The sequence below is a fragment of the Bos indicus x Bos taurus genome, chromosome 20 (assembly GCF_003369695.1).
Source record: "Bos indicus x Bos taurus breed Angus x Brahman F1 hybrid chromosome 20, Bos_hybrid_MaternalHap_v2.0, whole genome shotgun sequence".
NCBI classification, from domain to species: domain Eukaryota; kingdom Metazoa; phylum Chordata; class Mammalia; order Artiodactyla; family Bovidae; genus Bos; species Bos indicus x Bos taurus.
In genome coordinates, this window is record NC_040095.1 from 18417785 (window position 1) to 18440383 (window position 22599).

Consider the following 22599-nt stretch of genomic DNA (forward strand, 5'->3'; position numbering starts at 1 on the left):
CCATTTCTGTCCTTTATTGTGCCCATCTTTGCATGAAATGTTCCTTTGGTGTCTCTAATTTTCTTGAGATCTTTAGTCTTTCTCATTTTGTTGTTTCCATTTCTTTGCACTGATCATTGAGGAAGGCTTTCTTATCTCTCCTTGCTATTCTCTGCAACTCTGCATTCAAATGAGTGTATCTTTCCTTTTCTCCTTTGCCTTTAGCGTCTCTTCTTTTCTTTGTAAAGCCTCCTCAGACAACCATTTTGGCTTTTTGCATTTCTTTTTCTTGGGGATGGTCTTGATCCCTGCCTCCTGTACAGTGTCATAAACCTCTGTCCATAGTTCTTCAGGCACTCTGTATATTAGATCTAATCTCTTGAATCTATTTGTCACTTCCACTGTATAATTGTAAGGGATTTGATTTAGGTCATACGTGAATGGTCTAGTGGTTTTCTCTACTTTCTTCAAGTCTGAATTTGGCATTAAGGAGTTCATGATCTGAGCCACAGTCAGCTCCCAGTCTTGTTTTTGCTGACTGTATAGACGTTCTCCATCTTTGGTTGCAAAGAATGTAATCAACCTGACCATCTGGTGATGTCCATGTGTAGAGTCTTCTCTTGTGTTGTTGGAAGAGGGTGTTTGCTGTGCCCAGCATATTCTCTTGGCAAAAATCCTTTGCCCTGCTTCATTTTGTACTTCAAGGCCAAATTTGCCTGTTACTCCATGTATCTCTTGACTTCCTACTTTTGCATTCCATTCCCCTGTGATGTAAAGGACATCTTTTTTGGGTGTTAGTTCTAGAAGGTCTTGTTGGTCCTCTTAGAACCATTCAGTTTCAGCTTCTTCGGCATTACTGGTCAGGGCATAGACTTGGATTCCCGTGATATTGAAAGATTTGCCTTAGAAACGAACAGAGATCATTTTGTTGTTTTTGATATTGCACCCAAGTACTGTATTTCGGACTCTTTTGTTGACTATGAGGGCTACTCCATTTCTTCTAAGGCATTCTTGCCCACAGTAGTAGATATAATGGTCATCTGAATTAAATTCGCCCATTCCAGTCCAGTTTAGTTCACTGATTCCTAAACTGTCAGTGTTCACTCTTGCCATCTCCTGTTTGACTAGTTCTAATTTACTTTGTTTCATGGACCTAACATTCCAGGCTCCTATGCAGTATTGCTCTTTGCGTTGGACTTTGCCTCCATCACCAGTCACGTCCGCAACTGGGTGTTGTTTTTGCTCTGGCTCTGCCTCTTCATTCCTTCTGGAGTCATTTCTCCACTCTTCTCCAGTAGCATGTTGGGCACCTACCTGTGATCTGTCAGTATCATGTCTTTAGCCTTTTCATACTGTTCATGGGGTTCTCAAGGCAAGAATACTAAAGTGGTTTGCCATTCCCTTCTCCAGTGGACCACATTCTGTCAGATCTCTCCACTATGACCTGTCCGTCTTGGGTCGCCCTACATGGCATGGCTCATAGTTTCATTGAGTTAGACAAGGCATATTCAGTGAAAATCTCCCTTCTACTTTGCATCCCCAAGGTGGGGTTCAAGCCTTGAACTTGCATTGAATCTTTCTTATTTTTATTATTCTGAAGTTGTGTTGGCTTTTTCTACCCTAAATTCCAGTTTGACTTGGATGAGAAGAAGTTAAATAACTTTCAAATGCACAACAGCAGTAGAGGAGGAATAGCAGATTAGAAAATACTTTATTGTTTCTTTTTTCCATATAAAAGCTTTAGCAAAAAAAATATAGAAAAGTCACAATGTTAACAGTAGCTATTTCTGGATAGAGGGTTTAAAGACAGCACAAATTATTTTCTTTCTTCTTTATATTACTCATAGAATGTATATTGCTTTTATTTTCAGTTTTTTAAATCATAGCAGTAAAACAGGGATAAATCCTATTGTGTGAAAGTTTACAATGACAGTTGTTGAGTCGCTAAGTCATGCCAGAGTTTTCAACCCCATGGACCCCAGAATGCCAGGCCTCCCTGTCCTTCATCTCCTGGAGCTTGCTCAATCTCATGTCCATTGAGTTGATGATGTCATTCACCCATCTCTTCCTCTATCACCACCTTCTCCTCCTGCCCTCAGTCTTTCCCAGCATCAGGGACAGAATGAGTTCTTTTAGGCACCCCTGCTCCACACCATTATCCCACTTGCTTCTGTGGACTAAGAAAGCCTCCTGCCATTGTCAGTAAACAGAGGATGTTGCAGCCATTGAGACTCAGGATGAGAAAGCAGAGGATGCTGGTCCCAGGTAGCCGAGGTGCATATCAGAGGAGTGAGTTCCATAAGCCCAGTTCTTGCATCTTCCCGTATACATAAAAGTGCTAAGTTCATTAACTTGAGATATGTGATTCTCTTTAATTAACAGTAATCTTTCATTATTCCCACTATCTGGACTTTGTCACAAAACTCCTATATCTTGGCTCTCCCCTAACCTCTTTGGAGCAGTCTCTCAGAGTAGTCTCTGAGAGTTATGGTTTCAGTTGACAAGAGTAAAAATTCATCCAGAAGAGAAAAGGCACAAAAGTAGGCAAAAAATCTTGGGCGGGACTTTTTGCTTTATCAGAAACTAAAATGCCATGGGGCTAAACAGTGTGATAATAGACCTGGAATAAATAAATATGGAACTGAATAGAGAAAAAGACAAACTCTCCACCCAGTTGCCTTTCCCACAGGCATCTAATATTATTAGCTTCTAACACAGGGTCTTAACATTTGTGATACTGCAAGTCTTTAGAATAGAAAATCCTCCCCCACCCTCCCAGTTGCCACCTTTCCCATCACTTCTCTACATCCTACCAGATTGTATCATGGTTTTGTTGTCTGCCTGGTCAGCGCAGGAAGAGTTTGTGAGCCAGTCAATGTGGATGGAAGTTGTGCAGCCTCCTGGAATAGTAGGTGGAGGACATCTGTCTGGGTCCTGAGAATGGGGTAGGGTCTGGATGATGAGACGGGAAAGGGAGGGGGCGGGAATTACAGGAGACAGGGATGGTAGGACCTCCGCTCTCAGTCAGGTATGCCTAAGGCAGCTTTACTGGGAGAAGAGGGAGGAAGGAGTTTTATTAATAGGAAGTCATAGGGCTAAATTTGGTGATGTTTCTTAAACACCTGGCTGTGGTGTTGATGTTTATGTAAAAGGAAAAAGCAGCCAAGGCCCATGCTTTGAGTAGAAATGAAGTCTGTGTTCTAGAATAGAGTTAATTGAATAGTAGTAATAGAATAGTTAAGGCAGAGAAACTGGTGAGGTTTTCAGGTAACTGCGGTGGGGGAGGGTGTTGCCCAGATGAGAATGTCAGCCATGGGGTTGAAAAGGAAGGACGGACCCTTATTTTATAGCCAAATTCCAAGCGAGCCCCTAACTGTTCTCTAGACCTTCAGGCTTGCTTGAAGTCTGATACTTTTTAAACGTGTTATCCGTTAGTCTGAAATTGTTGTTTTCATTTAGAATTTTTGTGAATACTTAGCATTTTCTTTTACTGATGACTGGAATGTAACAAAAGTCTTTTTCAAGGCAACTGTCAATCCATCATACCTTGTAGTTCCTCAAACACCTACAGTGTTCAGTGAGGGGTCTGAGTCTTTGGAATGGCTTTGTTCCTCTTTCCTGTCTCAAGAGCTCTGGGGCCTCAGGTACTGGATGAGCGTCTCAGGGTGTCTGTCCCCGTGCCTCCCGCATGGGTCAAGAATGAACGTCCAGGTTGTGGTGTCATAGTTGGGGAGTAATGATGGGAAAATATGCAATAGGCATTTGACTTTTTTTTGCTGCCACACATTCTAAACTTTTTTTTTGCAGGAGAACTTGTTTGTGGGAGCTTTGGTGGGAGACAGGCCCCGCCCCTCCTTCCTGACCCTAGTGGAAGCCTAGGTGGGTGAGACGCTCTCTCCCAGCCCCTAAGCGGTTGGCGTGCAGGCATGCCACCTGCCCTTGGCAGTTGGTGTGTTTTTCTTCGGACTTTAGACATCTTAGAATTTCTTGAGATGGCAGTGGTGGCTTGCGGGAGCAAGGACAAGTCACCATGGTGCTAGTGGCGTCTTTCACACTCAACTGTCACTTGTGGTTCCTACTGTGTGTGCTGGGGGACTTCCTTTTCTCTTCCTTGTCCTAGCTTTTTAAATTAAAAAAATTTTCTGATCCCAGTTTTCCAGACTCAGACTGATAAACAAGCAGCACCTATGGAAGTGACAAAACTGGGGCAGCTTTCTGGGCCTAGGAAATAGCTCCATACTTTCTGTGTGCCTCAGAGCCAAGCACTGGATCAGATTGGCCCGAAGCCACCAGAGACTTGGGCACAGAGCTCGGGATCCCTGCAGCACTGTTGCAGAGTCTACTAAGAATAATGGTTACGCGTGGCCCGAGGGCTGAAAGTTCTATATCAGTCAGGCTTAGTCTGAGGTTACATTATCATTGCTATCTTTGGATGTAAAAGATGCCAGTAGAGTGTGTTACGCAGAAGGTTGAACTGGGTTGTCCTAACTCACAAAAGGCAACTCCTGGTAACTGATAAACTTTTGTTTTGTAGTGTCCTTTTTTAGGCTTTTGGTGATTAACTCATGCAAATTTTAAATTTGTGATTTATTTTTCGATCTTGGGCCTTCATTTTTGGTCATAGCTACATGTTCCCTGTCAGGTTACTTTATTATCCCTTCCCTTGATATTTGTTTGTTTTATCTACTTGGTCTTCTTGGATTTGCTCTTGAAATTTTTTCTTTTTAAATCCTTGACCAGATTTCTTTTCTATGAATTTATGATGCCTGGTTATTATCATTAATAGGGAATGATGTGTCATTAGTAGGGAATGGAGCAGTGGAATCTAGAAAAATCAAAGGTGCTCAACTCACCGAATGCTCCCATTTTAGATGGGGAGAAAGCTCTTTTCAGTCAGAGAAGGTAGATTGAATAGTAGATTGAGTAGCAGTTCTCAATACAGTTGACCTTGAGACAAAATAGAGTTGACCCTTGAACAACGTAGGGGTTAGGCGTGCAGACCTCCTGCACAGTCCAAAATCTGAGTCTAACTTTTGATTCCCCCCACCACCCGTTCCCCCCAAATTTAAGTACTGAGAGCCTACTGTTGACTGGAAGCCTTATTGATGATAATTAACTGTCAGTTAACACATATGTTGTATGTTATATATCATACTCTGTATTCTTACAACGAAATAAGTTAAACAAAACAAAATGGTAAGAAAATCTTAAGGAAGAAAAAATGCATTTATAGTATTAAACTATATTTATAGGTTATATTCATTCTTTTTTTTAAAGACTCTACGTGTACATGAAAACAAACAGTATTTGTCTTTCTCTGACTTATTTTGCTAAGCATAATAAATACCCTCCAGATCCAACCATGCTGTTGCAGATGGCAAAATTTAATTTTTAACAACTGGATAATATTCCACTGTGTGTGTGTGTGTGTATACACAACATATCTTTTTTATCCGTTCATCTGTTGATGGACACTTAGGTTGCTTCCATGTCTTGTCTGTTGTAAATGACGCTGCTATGAGATAGATGGTTGGATGGCATCACTGACTCAATGGACATGAGTTTGAGCAAACTCCTGGAAATGGTGAAGGACAGGGAAGCCTGGAGTGCTGCAGTTCATGAGATTGCAAAGCGCTGGACAGGACTGAGCAACATTGTGAACACTGGGGTGCATGTGTCTTCCTTTTTAAAATATTTATTTATTTGGCTGCCTTGGGTCTTAGTTGCTGCATGTGGGGTTTTTGTTGTGTCATGCAGCATCTTCTGTTTGTGGCACATAGGCTTTCTAGTTGTGGTGCTCGGGCTTCATTGCTCCATGGCTTGTGGGATCGTAGTTCTCTGACCAGGGATCAAGCCCATATCCCCTGCACTGCAAAGTGGATTCTTAACCACTAGACCACCAGGGAAGGCCCCATATGTCGTCTTGAATTGGTGTTTTTATTTTCTTCAGAGATATACCCAGGAGTGGAATTACGAGGTCATTTGGTAGTTCTATTTTTAGTTTTTGAGGACATTCCATACTGTTGTCTGTAGTGGCTATACCACTTTACATTCCCACCAGTAGTGGGTAGGGTTCCCTTTTCTCCACATCCTCAGTAACATTTATGTTTATGTTTATAATTTTGTATTGTATTTATAGCACTTATATTTGTTGCCTTCTTGACAGTAGCCACTTTGACAGGTGTGAGATGATAATCTGGCTGTGGTTTTGATTTGCATCACCCTAATGACTGGCAGAGTTGAACATCTTCTCATGTGCCTGTTGTTGATAAAACTCCTAGAAGAAACCACAGACAGTACACTCTTTGACATGTCTTAGCAATAGTTTGTTTTTTTTTTCAATCTGTCTCCTGAGGCAAGGAAAACACAATAAAAAATAAACAAATAAGACCTAATTAAACTTGAAAGCTTTTGTCCAGCAAAGGAAACCATTGATAAAATGAAGACATCCTACTGAATGAGAGAAAATATTTGCAAATAATATGTATGACAAAGGGTTGATACTCCAACTATATAAACAATTCATACAACTCAATATCAAAAAAACAACCTGTTTAAAAAATAGGCAGAAGACCTGACTAGCCATTTTTCCAAAGAAGATATACTTATGGCCTGTATTTATTGATACTGTTAATTGACTCTGTTTATAGGATGAATTGTCTGTCAGCACCGCAATCAATATTGTCTTATATGATAAAAACACTGTAGGTGTTATCTATATCACTAACAATAGACATTAAAAATGAAGAGATAATATGAAAAATAAATTAATATTTATTTACAGGTATAACAGTTCAAACTGACTCATTGTGACCTCATGGACTATAGCCTGCCAGGCTCCTCTGTCCATAGGATTTTCCAGGCAAGAATACTGGAGTGGGTTGCCATTCCCTTTTCCAGGGGATCTTCCCAACCCAGGGAAGATCTGAGCTACAAGTGCTTCACTAAAAAATCCGCCTGCAATGTGGAGACCTGGGTTTGATCCCTAGGTTGGGAAGATCCCCTGGATAAGGGAACAGCTACCCACTCTAGTATTCTTGCCTGCAGAATTCCATGGACAGAGGAGCCTGGCGGGCTACAGTCCATGAACATGACTGAGCGACTTTCACTTCACTATGATGACTCATGCATTGATAACAAAGAAGTAACAGTATGATTGCTCCACAATAGCCTACCCTATACACTAATGAATGAATTCTTACAGAATTTTTATGGTGTATAGTATTAAGGTTATATTCGTAATACAGTATTAGAAACACTTATATTTAAGAAAAAAAAGCTGGTTACCTGTGATGATAGACTGATATTTTCTCCAGATAGAAGAGAGAGAGAGATACTGCATACTACATGATAATATAATTCTTTGAAAGCAAAGTAATGAAATAGTTTATTATTAGTTTTATATTAAATATTTATTTATTTACATTATTAGTTTTATATTAATAATATAAAATAATATAAATATATTGTGTTTATATAATATAAATATAAATGAATATTATATAAATATATATTTATATAATGTAAATATAAATAATATAAAACAATATAATAATATAAAATAGCTATTATTAATATTGATTGTTTACATTATTAGTTATATATTAAATATCACTCATCTTATGCCTGTCTAAGGATAGGCTGTCCACTTCAGTACACGTCTTACACAAGATGTTCACAGTGAATATTTAGGTGACGATGATAATGATGTGTCACTAGATTTTCACATGGAGATAAGCTTATTAGCTGTACAGTATAATGATTATTTACTGTTCATTAAGTAGAAGTAGATCACCATAAAGGCCTTCATCCTGTCTTCACAATGGGTAGGCTGGAGAGGAGGAGGGGGCGGGGGTTGGTCTTGCTGTCTCGGGGTGGCAGAGGTGGGAGAGGAGAGGAGGTGGTGGGAAGGGAGGCAGGAGAGGCAGGTTCACTTGGTGAACTTTACAGAATGTATCATAATTTCTGACTTCTTTTTTTGCCTTTTCATTTGTCTAAAAATGTTTCTGTATCGAATCAATCGTTCTACCATTTGTTTTAGTTTCAGTGCCTGTATCCTAGGTGGATCTATCTGTGTAGTAAAAGAAGTCAGAAGCAGTCTTGAGTAACTGAAATCCTTTGGCACTGCTTCTTCTATATCTTCGTCCTTATCATCTGGCACAGGTTAGGAAGCATCTTTCTCCATCAAGTTGTCTTCTGTTAATTCTTCTAGTGTGACATCTGTTAGCTCTTGAATTTCTCCAAGATCCATGTCTTGAACCCCTCGCCCTCCACCTTTTTTTCATATCCACAATAGCTTTCATGATTTCCTTGATTGGCTCTGTTGTAAATACTGTGAAGTCATGTACAACATTTAGACATATTTTCTCTTTAGCAGGAACTTACTGTTTCAGATTTGAGAGCTTTCAGAGCTTTTACCATAACAACAATGGTATCAGTGGTGTAATCTTTCCAGACTTTCCTGACGTTCTGTCAGGGTTCTTTTCCATAGTGTGACAATCCTTTCTATAGAATATCTTGTGTAAATTAGCCTTAAAGGCCTTATGACCCCCTGATATACAGGCTGAATTAGAGATGTATTTGAGGGTAAGTAGATCACTTTGACATCTTCAGTGTTGAACTCATGGGGTTCTGGGTGGCCAGGAGGCCTTGGCCTTGTCTAGTATCAAAAGAACTTTAAAAGGCAGTCCCTTACTGGCAAAATATTTCCAGGGACAAAGCACCAATGGAACTGGTCCAGAAAAGGGGTTCTTGTTGACCAGGCCTTCTTGTAAAACTAGAAGACTGGCAACTGATGTTTAGTTTTCCCTTCAAGGCTCAGAGGTTAGCAGCTTTATAGTCAAGGGCAATCCCGATTGTAAACTCTACCATGTTTGCACACAACAGCCTAACCAACAGCCTGACTCTCTCTGCCTTAAATCCTGGTGCTCCCGTCTCTTCCTTATTAATAAATGCCCTTTGTAGCATTCCTCACCCCCTCAACCCCAAGTAATATAGACTCTTCCATCTGTATTAAAAACCTGTTAAGGCACATATCTGAGTTTCTCCTCAGTGATCTTCTTAATGGTGTTGGGGAATTCACCTGCTGCTTCTTGCTCAGCAGAAGCTGCTTGTCCTGTTATCTCTGCATTGTTGTTAAGCCAGACTTTTTCCTGAAATTACCAAACCATTCTTTGCTGGCCTTAAATTCTCCGATTTTAGATCCTTCACCTTTCTTTTGCTTTAAGTTGTCCAAACAATGATTTTGCTTTTTCTCAAATCATATTAGAGTCTATACATCTTTCTTATAGCAATCCTGCACCTACATAAAAGCTACATTTTATATATTAAAAAAAAAAAAAGGTATTCCTCAAAAAGTGCAAGGTTTTTGCACCTGCTGGCTTCTTAGTGTCAGCAGCAGCTTCACGAATTTCTCCCCCCACCTCCCCCTTTTTTTTTTCTTAAAGCAATGATCCTTACACTGGATTCATTTGTCTTGAGCAACCACACTTTTAGACCTCAATCTCTGTGGTACATATCAAGTAGTTCAGCTGTTTCTTGTCATACCATGACTTTTCTCTGCTTTTTAGGCAGCACTTCCAGCATCACTGGCGGCATTTTGTATGGGTCCCATGGTGTTACGCAAGGTTTATGGCACCAGGCATGATAAAAAAATACATGAGAACTGTGAAAGATCGCTTTTTACTTTGAAACACAATTTATTGGAGATATGAGCTGCTCATGTGGAGGTGGTGAGTCACAGAGCATTGTAAGCAGATACTGGGAGCATGATCTCCCTGTAATGGCAATAGGATGTGACTGCAGATTGCTACAGTAGTACAGTGTGTACACAGTTTTATGTAGTTTTAATATCGCATTTTTATGTTGGTTAGATTTTTCTCAACTACAAATAGTACCATGTACAGTCTCTGAGTTTGTTTGTAAATTTTGATAAATTTTAGCTTTTTATAGTAGATTTGTGTTTATTTTACAGTGGTAAATGATAAAATAGACTAGTCTCTACATATGGTTTATGCATTTTTCCTCTTAATTTTTTTGATAGTTCTAGGCTATATGGTTCATCTGTGAGTTTTTTCAAATTGTTGCAAATCTCCAAAAAATTCCCACTATGTTTATTGAAAACAGTCTCCTTGCAAGTGGACCCACACACTTGAAACCTGTGTTGTTCAAGTGATAGAGATCATATGGGCATCAATCAGTTCTTAGTTAATCCTAAAACTAGCTTTCTGAGAAGAGTGGGAATTTGCCTCGACGCACAGGTTGTTCATTGTGCGTGTGTACTCAGTAGTGTCTGACTCTGCCACCCCATGCGATGCCTCCAGGCTTCTATGTCCCTGAGATTTTTCAAGCAAGAATATTGGAGTGGGTTGCCATTTCATTCTCCAGGGGATTTTCAGACCCAGGGACCGAACCCAAGTCTTCTGTGTCTCCTGCCTTGGCAGGTAGATTCTTTACCACTGAGTCACCTGGGAAGCCTGTAGGTTATAAGACTAGGTTTACAGAAGTCATGGAAACATGCCTGATACGCAGCACGCGCTTAGATTGTTTGAATTGATTTGAAGGTATCACACAGAAAGGAGTGCACATTAATAGAAGATTCTGTAGGTTCAGGTCCTCCAAGAAGAGAAGGATTCACCGGGAAGGCAGTGGATATGCAGGCATCATAATGCCAGGGTTGGGGGGAAGCACCTGGGAAAGATAAAAGAAAGGAAAGAGGAGTTAAGGAACGAGGGCCAAGCCCACAGGGAACAGTTCTGAAAAGGTCTCAGTCTCGGCCCGGCTGATGTGAAGGGGAAGTCCTTGGGCAAGCGTTACCTGCTGGGGGAGTCTTGTGTCTTCTGGTGGGACTGACCTGGCTCCAGTACCCGCACTGAGCTCACTGATGTGCTAGAAGCATCCTGGGGGAAGCCTGAAAGGTGCAACAGCTAGAGGCTGGAGGCTGTCCTAGAGGCTGCTGCTCTTGAAGAGGGGTGTGAGTCGTGCTTCTCCGAGTCGGGGCACCATCCTTTCTTGTGCCGCACAGATTGGCTCTTGGGCGCCTTTTTTTTTTTTTTTTTGAGGCAAAATCTAGGAGATGGAAATTACATTCTGCTGCTGTAGCTCATGGTCTCAGGGCTGAGACTGGTGCAGATTCTCTCCCTTCTCTACTCTCCATGGTCGATGCCCCCACCCTCAGCTGTCACATTGGCAGACTTGGGTGGCTTACCTAGAAGTGTGACCTGGAAGTTCATTCTGAGAATCTAGACCCTTGGTAACCATTCGCTCCTCAGGCATGATGTTTGTGTAAGTGCCTGTTCACAGTGCAGTGGGGGAGGGGAGCACGAGGTGCCCTGGGGGTATTCATTCCTTCCTGCCCCCAGGGTAAGAGCAGCCCTGCTTCCTTCTGCTGGTCAGGATCAATTACTCCTGCTACGGTAAGGGGTTCCTCTTCTTGCCTGTTGCTCTCTGCCAGATCCTGGCAGGAGAACTTACTTCTCTTTGGAGGATGGGACTTGTAACTGCAGAGCCCAGGGTCCTAGGGATGGGTCATGGGAAAGATGGTATGTAGGGTTGTTCCTGCGTCCACCGCTTGGTCCTGGGCAGGTATTCATGTGTGTATTGGACCCAGCACTGTAGAGCCCTCTGACGTAACTCGTACACATTCTGTATGTCCACCTTGTATCCAGTACCATACTGTCTCCATTAGAGTAGGTTTCTAGTGAATCTTGAATTCAGACAGTGTCCTCTAATTTTTATTTTTTTAAGTTGTTTTGGCTATTCTAATTCTTCTGCCTTTTCATATACATTTTAGAATCAAATTGTTTATTTTTGGAAAAATTTCTTTTTGAGATTTTGGAATGAAATTGTGTGGAATCTGTAGGTCAGTTTGGGGATTTTTGATAACAAAATTGAGTCTTCTAAATTACCATGGTATATCTCTCAGTTTATTTAGGTTTTAAATCTCTCAGCAGTGTTTATAGCTTTAAATATACAGACTTCACAAATTTTGTTAGATTTAGATCTAAGTAGTTCATTTTTTGTGTGTGCTGTTATAAATAGTGGTAGTTTTCCCTGTAGAAAACTTGTGCATTTCTTTATTTTTTATCATCAATATTTAATATATTTTATTCTGTTGTAAATGGAATTTATTTTCTAAATAGTTATTGCTAATCTAAATCAAGAATTTCTTTCAGATCAGATCATGTCTCTCCCCTCCTTAAGAATACTCATTTGGTCATTTACTTATGTTGGAATCTTTATTCATACAGAATGCGGAATAATTTCTGAGCTTATAGTTCAGAATTCCTTAGTGTATCAAATAACTTTTTCCAGCTTCATCTCTCCTGGAATTCTCTCCTGGAATTCTCCAGGCCAAAATACTAGAGTGGGTAGCCTTTCCCTTTTCCAGGGGATCTTCCTAACCCAGGGATTGAATCTAGGTCTCTCACATTGCAAGTGGATTCTGTACCAGCTGAGCCACAAGGGAATCCCAAAAATACTGGAGTGGGTAGCCTATCCCTTCTCCAGCAGATTTTCCTGACCCAGGAATCGAACTCGGTCTCCTGCATTGCAGGCAGATTCTTTACCAACTGAGCTATCAAGGAAGCCTGTATATCTCCTCCTTCCCTCAAATACTTTTAGCTCCTGCTACACATTTAAGCAGAATCGTGGGATGTAATCATTGGTAGTTTTTCAGGATTTAAGTGATACAGGACTATATACTGTTATTGGGCTCAAAAAATATGTTGAATGGGTTTATAGAGCACAGTGAAACCCAGCAAAATACTGTGAATTTGCCTAACCTACGGGTTTCTGGGAAACAGTGGTCTTAGAGAGATCAGCTCCTGTAATAATCACTACTGGGCTGGCTTTTTTATACAAAGGCTTCAGGCTACTAAGGCAAAGAGTAAAAGCTGGGGATGCTGCAGATTTCTGCAGATGCTAAAGGAAAATTTTTAGCATGTATTGTGGAAAGCACTTTAAGTCATTCCATCTCCTGTCATTTATGAATCAGATTTATTAAGATTTATAAATTGTTTTCCTTAGTGTTCAGATGCCCTGGAATGTTGATTGATTGATTAGGTAATAAATTCGATTTTATTTAGAGTACACTTGTCAAAGGATAGTAGTTTGGGTATGGATTATTATTTAATTGCTTTTTTCCAACTAGTATTTGGCAACTGAGGCAGCAGTAGGAGACCTGCGTTGGTTAGTTGAATGATTAACTGTGGTTAGTTCCTTTTCTTGCTTCAGATTTTTCAGTGTACAGATATGGAGTTTGTGCTAGATCATTTCTAAGGGGACTTTATAATTTTGGAATCCATGATTATCTTGGGATTAAATCTGTAGTTTGTATTTTATTGTTTATTTTTTGACCCTACTCTACAGTCTGTGGGATCCCAGCTCCTCAACCAGGGATCAAACCCAGGCCGTTGGCAGTGAAGTCGAGGAATCCCAACCACTGGACTGCCAGAGAATTCCTTATAGTTTTTAAAATAAAGACAAATGTTGCCCATTAGAAAGTGAAGGTGTTAGTTGCTTAGTTGTGTCCAACTCTTTGTGACCCCATGGACTGTAGCCCACTAGGCTCTTCTCTCCATGGAATTCTCCAGGCAAGAGTACTAGAGTGGGTAGCCATGCCCTTCTCCAGGGGATCTTCCCAGGGCACGTAACCCAGGTCTCCTGAATTGTGGGCAGATTCTTTACTGTCTGAGCCACGATGGGAGCCCCTCCACTAGAGAGAGTTCTGCTCTATTTGAATGTCCTCAATTTTGAGAAATACATTTCTCATGCAAGAGTGTATAAACTATATTTTAACAATTTATATAGGAATAATAAAGCAAACACCTATTACCCACAGTTTCTTCTCTGGAGAGGTCCTCAATATCCTGACATCTGCATTAATCATTTGCTTGCTTATTGTTTTAACACTTAGGTTTGTCTCCTTAAATACTATTTTTGTTTCTGAAACACTTTTCTTTGTTTTGGACTTTATATTAAAGATATCAAAGAGTGTATGTTCTCTTACTTGTTCTTTTGTTTTTCATGGTTTTTGAGATTCATCCAATTGGTATACTTAATTGTAGTTCTTAGAATTTCCTCAGCTGTGTTACATGTTCTCTTATATCAGTATAATCTCTATAATCTGTCTTTTTCTCCTGTCAGTGGAGATTTGGGTTATTTTGAGTTTTTTGCTTTTATAAACAATGCTGCCATGAACATTCGTGGATATGCATCCTTGCATATGTGTGAGTGTATCTTTAGGTTACTCAGTTACTGAGGAATGGAATTAGTATACAGGATATGTGTATGTTCATATGTGCAAGTTCAACTTTACTAGGTCGTGCTAATTGTTTTCCATAGTGAATATGCTAATTTTTATTTCAGTGAAAGTCGTTCAGTCATGTCCAACTCTTTGTGACGCCATGATACAGTCCGTGGAATTCTCTAGGCCAGAATACTGGAGTGGGTATCCTTTCCCTTCTCCAGGGGATCTTCCCAACTCAGGGATCAAACCCCGGTCTCCTTCGTTGCAGGAGGATTCTTTACCAGCTGAGCCACGAGGAAAGCCCAAGAATACTGGAGTGGGTAGCTTATGCACTTCTCCAGCAGATTTTCCTGACTCAGGAATTGAGCTGGGGTCTCCTGTATTGCAGGTGGATTCTTTACCAACTGAGCTATCAGGGAAGCCCTTTATTTCAGTAGTAGGAAGTAATTTGTTATTGACTGACTTTAGCTTTTGCAGATCTGTTAAGAGTGAAATGATACTTTATTGTGATATTTTTTTGAATTCCCTTAATTACTAATGAGATTGTGCTTGTGCTTGCACTCAGTCACTTCAGTCCTGTCTAACTCTTTGCGACCCTATGGACCATAGCCCGCCAGGCTCCTCTGTCCGTGGGATTCTCAGTGTCTTTTTTTAATTGAATTATAGTTGATTTATGATCTTGTATTAGTATCAGGTGTACAACAACAAAGTGATTTGGTTTCATATATATATATATATATATATATACACACACACACACACACATATATATTCGGAGAAGGTGATGGCACCCAACTCCAGTACTCTTGCCTGGAAAATCCCATGGATGGAGGAGCCTGGTAGGCTGCAGTCCATGGGGTCGCGAAGAGTCAGGCACAACTGAGCGACTTCCCTTTCACTTTTCACTTTCATGCATTGGAGAAGGCAATGGTAACCCACTCCAGTGTTCTTGCCTGGAGGATCCCAGGGACGGGGAAGCCTGGTGGGCTGCCGTCTATGGGGTTGCACAGAGTCGGACACGACTGAAGTGACTTAGCGGCAGCAGCAGCATATATGTATATATATTAATTCTTTTCTGTTATAGATTATTTCAAGATATTGAATGTAGTTCCTTGTGGTATACAGTAAATCTTGTTATCTATTTTATATATGATAGTATGTATCTGTTAACCCCATACTCCTAATTTATCCCCCATACTCCTAATTTATCCCCCACTCCATGTTTCTTTATCATTCCTGATTCCATACCTGGAAATGCCTGCTTCATGTCTTTTGTCTTCTCAATAGGATTTTGTTTTTTCTCATAAATCCTTAGCAGTTAAAAAAATGTATTCTGGATATTAATCCTTTGTCAGTTATATAGATTATAAAACCTCCCTTTTTTTCACCATATGGTGTCTTGATGAACAGAAAAGTTTTTAATTGTGATATGAATGAATGTATCAGGCTTTTTGTACCCTATGGTTTTTATATCTTGCTTAAAAAGAATTCCTTTATTGCCCAAGGTCAGAGAGAGATTGTCTTATATTGTGTCCTAAGTTTTTTTCTTTTTGGCTGTACTTGGTCTTTGCTGTGGTGTGCAGGCTTTTCCAGTTGTGATGTGAGGGCTTCAGAGTGTGCAGGCTCAGTAGTCTTAGTTCCCCAACCAGGGATCGAACCCACATCCCCTGCACTGGAAGGTGAATTTTTAACCACTGGACTACCAGGGAAGTCCCAGTGCCCTAAATTTTATGGTTTTGCCCATATGATTCTTATTCATAGTGTGAATTTGGGGTTATTCTGGTTTTCTATTGTTGAAAAACAGTTTATCCCAAACTTTAGTGGCTGAAAGCAACCATTTTATTTAGCTCATGATTTTTGTGTCAAGAATTTAGAAAGAGCTCAGCTGGCAGGATGCCCCTTATCCACAAGGCATTAGTTGGGCTAGAAAATTCACTTCCAAGATGGCTTCTTTCTCTGCTCACAAATGTGGTGCCTTCGTGCATCTTTGCTCCTTTCTTTTTCTACATGAGCTTTTATCCTCTAGGACATCTCTGTATGGGTAATGCTTCTTGCAGCATGATGGGCTTTGGGTAGTTGCTATTCTTATGTGGTTGTTGACTTGTAAGAGGTGTATTCCAAGAATGAGCATCCCAAGAGCTAGTATTTCCAATAGGCAAGAAGAGGAAACTGCCAAGCAGCTAAGATCTATGCCTGGAGTTCGCAGTGTCACTTCTGTCTGTTCTATTTGTCAAAAGAATTATGGGGCTCACTCACATTCAAAGAGGTAGAGAAAAATAACCTCCTCCTGTTGATGGAGAGTGTCAAAGCCACACTGTGGAAGAAGCATAAAGAATGGGAGATATTATTGTGGTCATCTTTGAAAAATACAGTCTGACCACAAAAACGTTTATTTTGAAACTACATTCACCCCCTTCGTCAAAACTCTCAAAATTTATTTATATTTATTGACCTATGTCAACAAAGGTCCGTTTAGTCAAAGCTATGGTTTTTTCATTAATCATGTATGGATGTGAGAGTTGGACTATAAAGAAGGCTGGATGCTGAAGAATTGATGCTTTTGAACTGTGGTGTTGGAGAAGACTCTTGAGATAGCAAGGAGATCCAACTAGTCCATTCTAAAGGAAATCAGTCCTGGATATTCATTGGAAGGACTGATGCTGAAGCTGAAACTCCAATACTTTGGCCACCTGATGTGAAGAACTGACTCATTAGAAAAGACCCTGATGCTGGGAAAGATTGAAGGCAGGAGGAGAAAGGGATGACAGAAAATGAGATGGTTGGATGGCATCACCAATTCGATGGACATGAGTTTGAGTAAGCTCCTGGAGTTGGTGATGGACAGGGAAGCCTGGTATGCTACAGTCCATGGGGTCTCAAAGAGTTGGACACGACTGAGCGACTGAACTGAACTCATAGGTAGCACTTGTTATGTACTTGAGACATGACTGCTATTCCTTGATTAGGTCACAGTTCTGCCTCCTGGGTTCTGTGTGGTTCCTGGCTATACCCTTGTACTCTTAGTTCTAAATTCTGAGTCATTTTGGTCCATGATTGCAGTGGAATAGCTTTCTAAGATGCTTCCTGCTTATAAAAGCTTGAGATTCTTAGTTTTTTTTTTTTTTGAAATTGTTTAGTCCAGATGAATGTGCTCCTGGTGAATTTAAGGTTCTTTTCTTTGTCTCAAAAGAATTTGGAGATAAAGCAGGGAGGTTAAGTAAGTAAAGTGAGTTTATTTAAGCAAGGACCTGCTCTCAGAGGGAGAGCAAGCAGACAGGCATGGAGCTGCTGCCCTAGGTTTCTTTGGCAAGTTGTTTATGAGGGCCATACAAATGAAGGGGTGGAATATTCACTGGGGAAGGAGGAGTTTGGGGGTTGTATTCCTTGATTTTCATCCCAGCTCCATCTTCCCAAGGGGAGGAGGGATTTTTGTCCTTATTTAGTTTACCTGGTGGCTCAGAAGGTGTAGAATCTGCCTGCAATGCAGGAGACCTAGGTTTGATCCCTGGGTTGGGAAGATCCCCTAGAGAAGGAAATGGCAACCCACTCCAGTGTTCTTACTTGGAAAATTCCATGGGCAGAAGAGCCTGGTGGGCTGTAGTCCAGAGTCGCAAAGAGTTGGACACAACGGAGGGACTAACACTTTGACTTTTCACTTCAGCTTAGATCAGAGGTGCCATGGTATTGGTGCATAATGGGAACTTCTTATCTGTAAGTCTGCTTTTATTGTAATGGGAACATAATGAGCAACAGGTTATGTTTGGACTCAGGAGATTCCCATCTTTCCACACATTTCTTTGTCTGCTTCCAGGACACTTAATGACCCAAAATATGTGCTTTCCTGTCAGCTTGGAGGTTCCTGCTTTTCTCTGGCTGCCCACGGGCACCTGCTGTTTTTAAGATGTATGGTTTCCTGCCACCTGTCCTCTGTTCCCATTTCTCTGCTCATACCTAGCTACCTGCCTATTGAAACCAATGGTGATTCTGTTAGTACTATTTCTGTGAATCTTATTGTGCTTTAATCCATCAGACAAAAGTCATATTCATAAATCTCTTTGAGATAGGCTCTATTCTGTTATTAAGTCTGCTGTGGTAAAACACTCTAAGATTCCTAAAGTGCTGCTTTATAAGGTACTGCCCTAAATCTTTCTGAGGTTATAGCAAAAGTTTTATAGCCACACACTTGTGATTACTCTGAGACAATAATTTATACTAGAAACAGCTTGAATTTGATATTTGTTATAAGGCCATTTTTACTTTGAGAACCTTTTGCTGGGAGAGATTAGGGGTAGAAACAGCTTTACTTTTGAATCATCAAGTCATGACTCCTTTATAGTTCCTGTAAATTCTGCTTAAAAGCTAAAAAGTTCCTTCTCTAGTTTATCTTTCTCTGTCTAAATCTTGTTATCAAGGCTAAAAGGAATAAGTTGGCACTTTGACCATTCATCCTGGAAGACTCCTTAGCCAGGCCTGCCTTTTGTATTTACCTTGTTACTGAAAGTGTCAGTTGTAACTGAACTTTATGTAACTGTGTAACACGGGCCTTTCTCCATCTTCCAGTAACAACCTCGTCCTCGTTGTTCTTCCAGCCTTCACTAACATGTGTCTCTGAGACCCTTTAGGCCTCCACTCACTGCCTGGCCCTGATGCCACACATTACTGTTCTGGTTATCTGTTGTTGTTTAATAAAGCTATGCCCAAACTTAGTGGCTTAAAACAATCATTGTAATTTTTATGTAATTTTGTGGGTTTTAGGAAGGGGTTAGCTGGACATCAGCTGGTACTGCTGAGGCCCATCCACAAGCCTGGAACTTCTGTGCTCCTTGACCTCAATTTCTTTTCATGCAGACTCTCATCTTCTCAGGCCTCTTTCCTGTCACTTAGGCATCTCACAGGGTAGTGGGCTGGGCTCAGGGTGGTTGCACTTCTTACATGATGAATGGTTTCCAAGAGAGAGTTTTGCAAGAGTGAGTGATGAGCGCAGGTTCCAAGAGACAGGAAGAAAAGTTTCAGGCCGATTAAAGGCTAGTGCCTAGAACTGCCGCTGTCACTTCTGCCGTTTTCTTTTTATCAAAGTAATTAGAGACGGCTCACCCTAACTCAAATCGACTCTACCTCTTGTTAGGGAAGTGGCAGGATCACACTGCAGAAGCGCATGTAGGTGGGAGGTATTGTTGCAAAACATCTTTGGGACTTATGTTGGCCACAGGGGTGCAGCCTCACTGTTCCCAAATGGATACCAATTGCATCAGAGTTCTTTATTGAACAGTCGGTTCTCTTTCATTGATATGTAATGTCTGTTCTGTCATAAATCAGGTTTCTAAACATGTGTGTGTTTGTTTTAGATTGCCTTTTTGCACTCCTGATTTTCAACTGGGGGTTATTCTGCAGGGGACGATACTGTCATACTTGGAAGAAGGAGCTACTAGCATCTAGGGAATAGAGGCCAGGCTTACTGCTGAGGATCGTACAATGTACAGAACTGCCTCCCGCAGCAAAGAATCATCCAGCCCCAAATGTCAGTAATGCTGAAACTGAGAAATCATGGCCCATACCACCAGTTTTGTCCTACCATATTATATTAACTAGCTTAAAGTTGGTAGAGTAAGTCACCTCACTTTGTTTTTCATCTTTAAGAATGAATGTCTTAGTTATGTTTGGCCATTTGTGTTTCCATATAAATTTTAGAATCAGTTTATCATGTGTCATGAAAAACCTTATATTTTGGTTGGAATTTCATTATAACTTTATATCTTCATGAGGAGCATTGATATTTTATGATATTGAATCCTCTTATTCACTAATATGATATTTCTGTCAATTCTTTGATACCTTTTAATAAAACTTTATAATTTTCTTATTAAAAGGTTTGCAAATCTTTTGTGCAAGATTTACTCTCTTGGCCAGTTAGCTGCGAGGCTTGTAATAAGTTGTGTTCCTCTTTTGGGCCTTAATTTCCCTAAGTGAAAAATGTGACATTTGAATAGATCATCTCTAACAGGTTTTCAAGCCCCAGATGACAAGATTAAAATGTTAGAAATTGAAAACTTTGAATACACAAAATACAAGTAGTCCACTAGAGGGAGCTCTTCTGCATTTTGTCTCTTGCCAGATTGCCAGTCAGGTATGACGGTAACTGCATCAGCTACTGATGTTAATAGCTGCGGATGTTGTAGCGCAGACCTCATCTTGTCAGGGCAGGGGAAGAAGGTGACTCCCTGGTATCTTTTTGGTCACAGTTCTCCACATAAGAAAGGTTGCCTTGGTCCAGGGAAGATATTTTTTTTCTGAGTGTGGGAAGACAAGCAACGTATTTTGAACCTAGGGGGAAACGTATGGATCATCCAATTTAATTCCTTTATTTAAAAGTGAAAAAGCTATGATTTAGAGACACCCACTTTCCAAAGGACAAACAGACAGTTTGTGAGAGAGCTAAGGCTGGAACTCAAGTTTATACTTTTCACACTGTAGTGAGGGAATGGAGAAAAGAAGTAAGCAGTGGATTTGAGTGATGGAATGGGAGTAGGGATTATGTTTAATTTTTAAAGGACTGAGAGGTGGGTGGTCTGTGAATTCCCTGGAATTATTACATGTATGTCAGGGCTTCCCAGGTGGCACCAGTGGTAAAGAACCCTCCTGCCAATGCAGGAGACATAAGAGATAGAGTTTCGATCCCTAGGTTGAAAAGATCCCCTTGAGGAGGGCATGGCAACCCACTCCAGTATTTTTGCCTGGAGAATCCCATGGACAGAGGAGCCTGGCAGACTACAGTCCATTGGGTTGCAGAGAGTTGGGACACTACTGAAGTGACTTAGCGTGCGTGCATGCATATGTATATGAATGTGAGAGTTTGTGTGTATTTGTGTGCATGTGTGTGCACACACTTGCTATATTTTGGATGTGATTGTTGGCTTCTAAGAAATAGGATTGGACTGTGGTAAGCCAGCCTTTTGGAGAAGGCGATGGCACCCCGCTCCACTACTCTTGCCTGGAAAACCCCATGGACGGAGGAGCCTGGTAGGCTGCAGTCCATGGGGTCGCGAAGAGTCGGACACGACTGAGCGACTTCCCTTTCACTTTTCACTTTCATGCATTGGAGAAGGCAATGGCAACCCACTCCAGTGTTCTTGCCTGGAGAATCCCAGGGACGGGGGAGCCTGGTGGGCTGCCGTCTATGGGGTCGCACAGAGTCGGACACGACTGATGCGACTTAGCAGCAGCAGCAAGCCAGCCTTTACTTACAAAGCAGAATAACTTTCACCAGTTTTAGAGATTCATTTAATTTATAATTTGTAATTGTTTGGAAATACCTGCCTTGGTAACTTGATTACCAAAAATTTAAGCTGTCTTTCAGTTTATTTATCTTTAGTTTAATAATTTCCAGATCTCATTTTTTTCCTTACTCAAAACTGACTTTTCAAATAAAGTGCGGTTTTTGGGTGTTCTTTTCAAAAGATGGAACTCAACTACTCTCTGTTGCTGCTGCTGCTGCTAAGTCGATACAGTCGTGTCCGACCCTGTGTGACCCCATAGACATTAGCCCACCAGGCTTCCCCGTCCCTGGGATTCTCCAGGCAAGAACACTGGAGTGGGTTGCCATTGCCTTCTCCAATGCATGAAAGTGAAAAGTGAAAGGGAAGTCTCTCAGTCATGTCTGACTCTTCGTGACCCCATGGACTGCAGCCTACCAGGCTCCTCCATCCATGGGATTTTCTAGGCAAAAGTACTGGAGTGGGGTGTTAGTCATCCTTTTTGAAGTCTATTGTGACTGTTTTTGAAATGTTTCTCCATAGTACTCTTATTATTTATAATTCTTCTGGTTCACCTTGATAGAGACTTTCCTTGCAAACCGTAGACATTTAAAATTTCCTTATTTCTGCAGTTGCCTTATGAATAGTATTTTTATGTTTTATTTGGATTTCTTGTTTATGGATATCATGGACAAGATTTTAAGCCTTTAGTTTGGCTTACATAAATAAAAAATAAAAATAGAAGTCTTTATCTATTGATTTCTATGTCAACTTTTAAGAACTAGAGTTCTTATGTTACTTTTTCAACGCAGTACAATATATCCTTCTCTGGCAAGCTAACAGAAAAAGACGCTCGGAGATAAATATATATTTAATTGCCTCTGTTGTTGTTTATGAGGTATGCCCTAGACCAGTTTAAAGAGAGTCAGATTGTATTTAGACTTCTATGTATTTGTCCATGGAGTGATGATACCTAGGGTGGATAAAAGCAGAGAAGGGGTATAAATGGCAGAATAAGGATACTGGGACCTGGAGGAGGGCAAGGCAACACACTCCAGTATTCCTGACTGGAGAATCCCCATGGGCAGAGGAGCCTGGCAGGCTGCAGTCTGAGGGGTCTCA

At 40.8% G+C, this 22599-nt stretch overlaps 1 protein-coding gene across 1 annotated transcript in view; it reads left to right on the forward strand.

The window, feature by feature from the left end:
- The window catches only part of DEPDC1B (DEP domain containing 1B), a 91704-nt gene that overhangs the window by 16316 nt on the left and 52789 nt on the right, over positions 1–22599 (forward strand). The window lies entirely within an intron of this gene.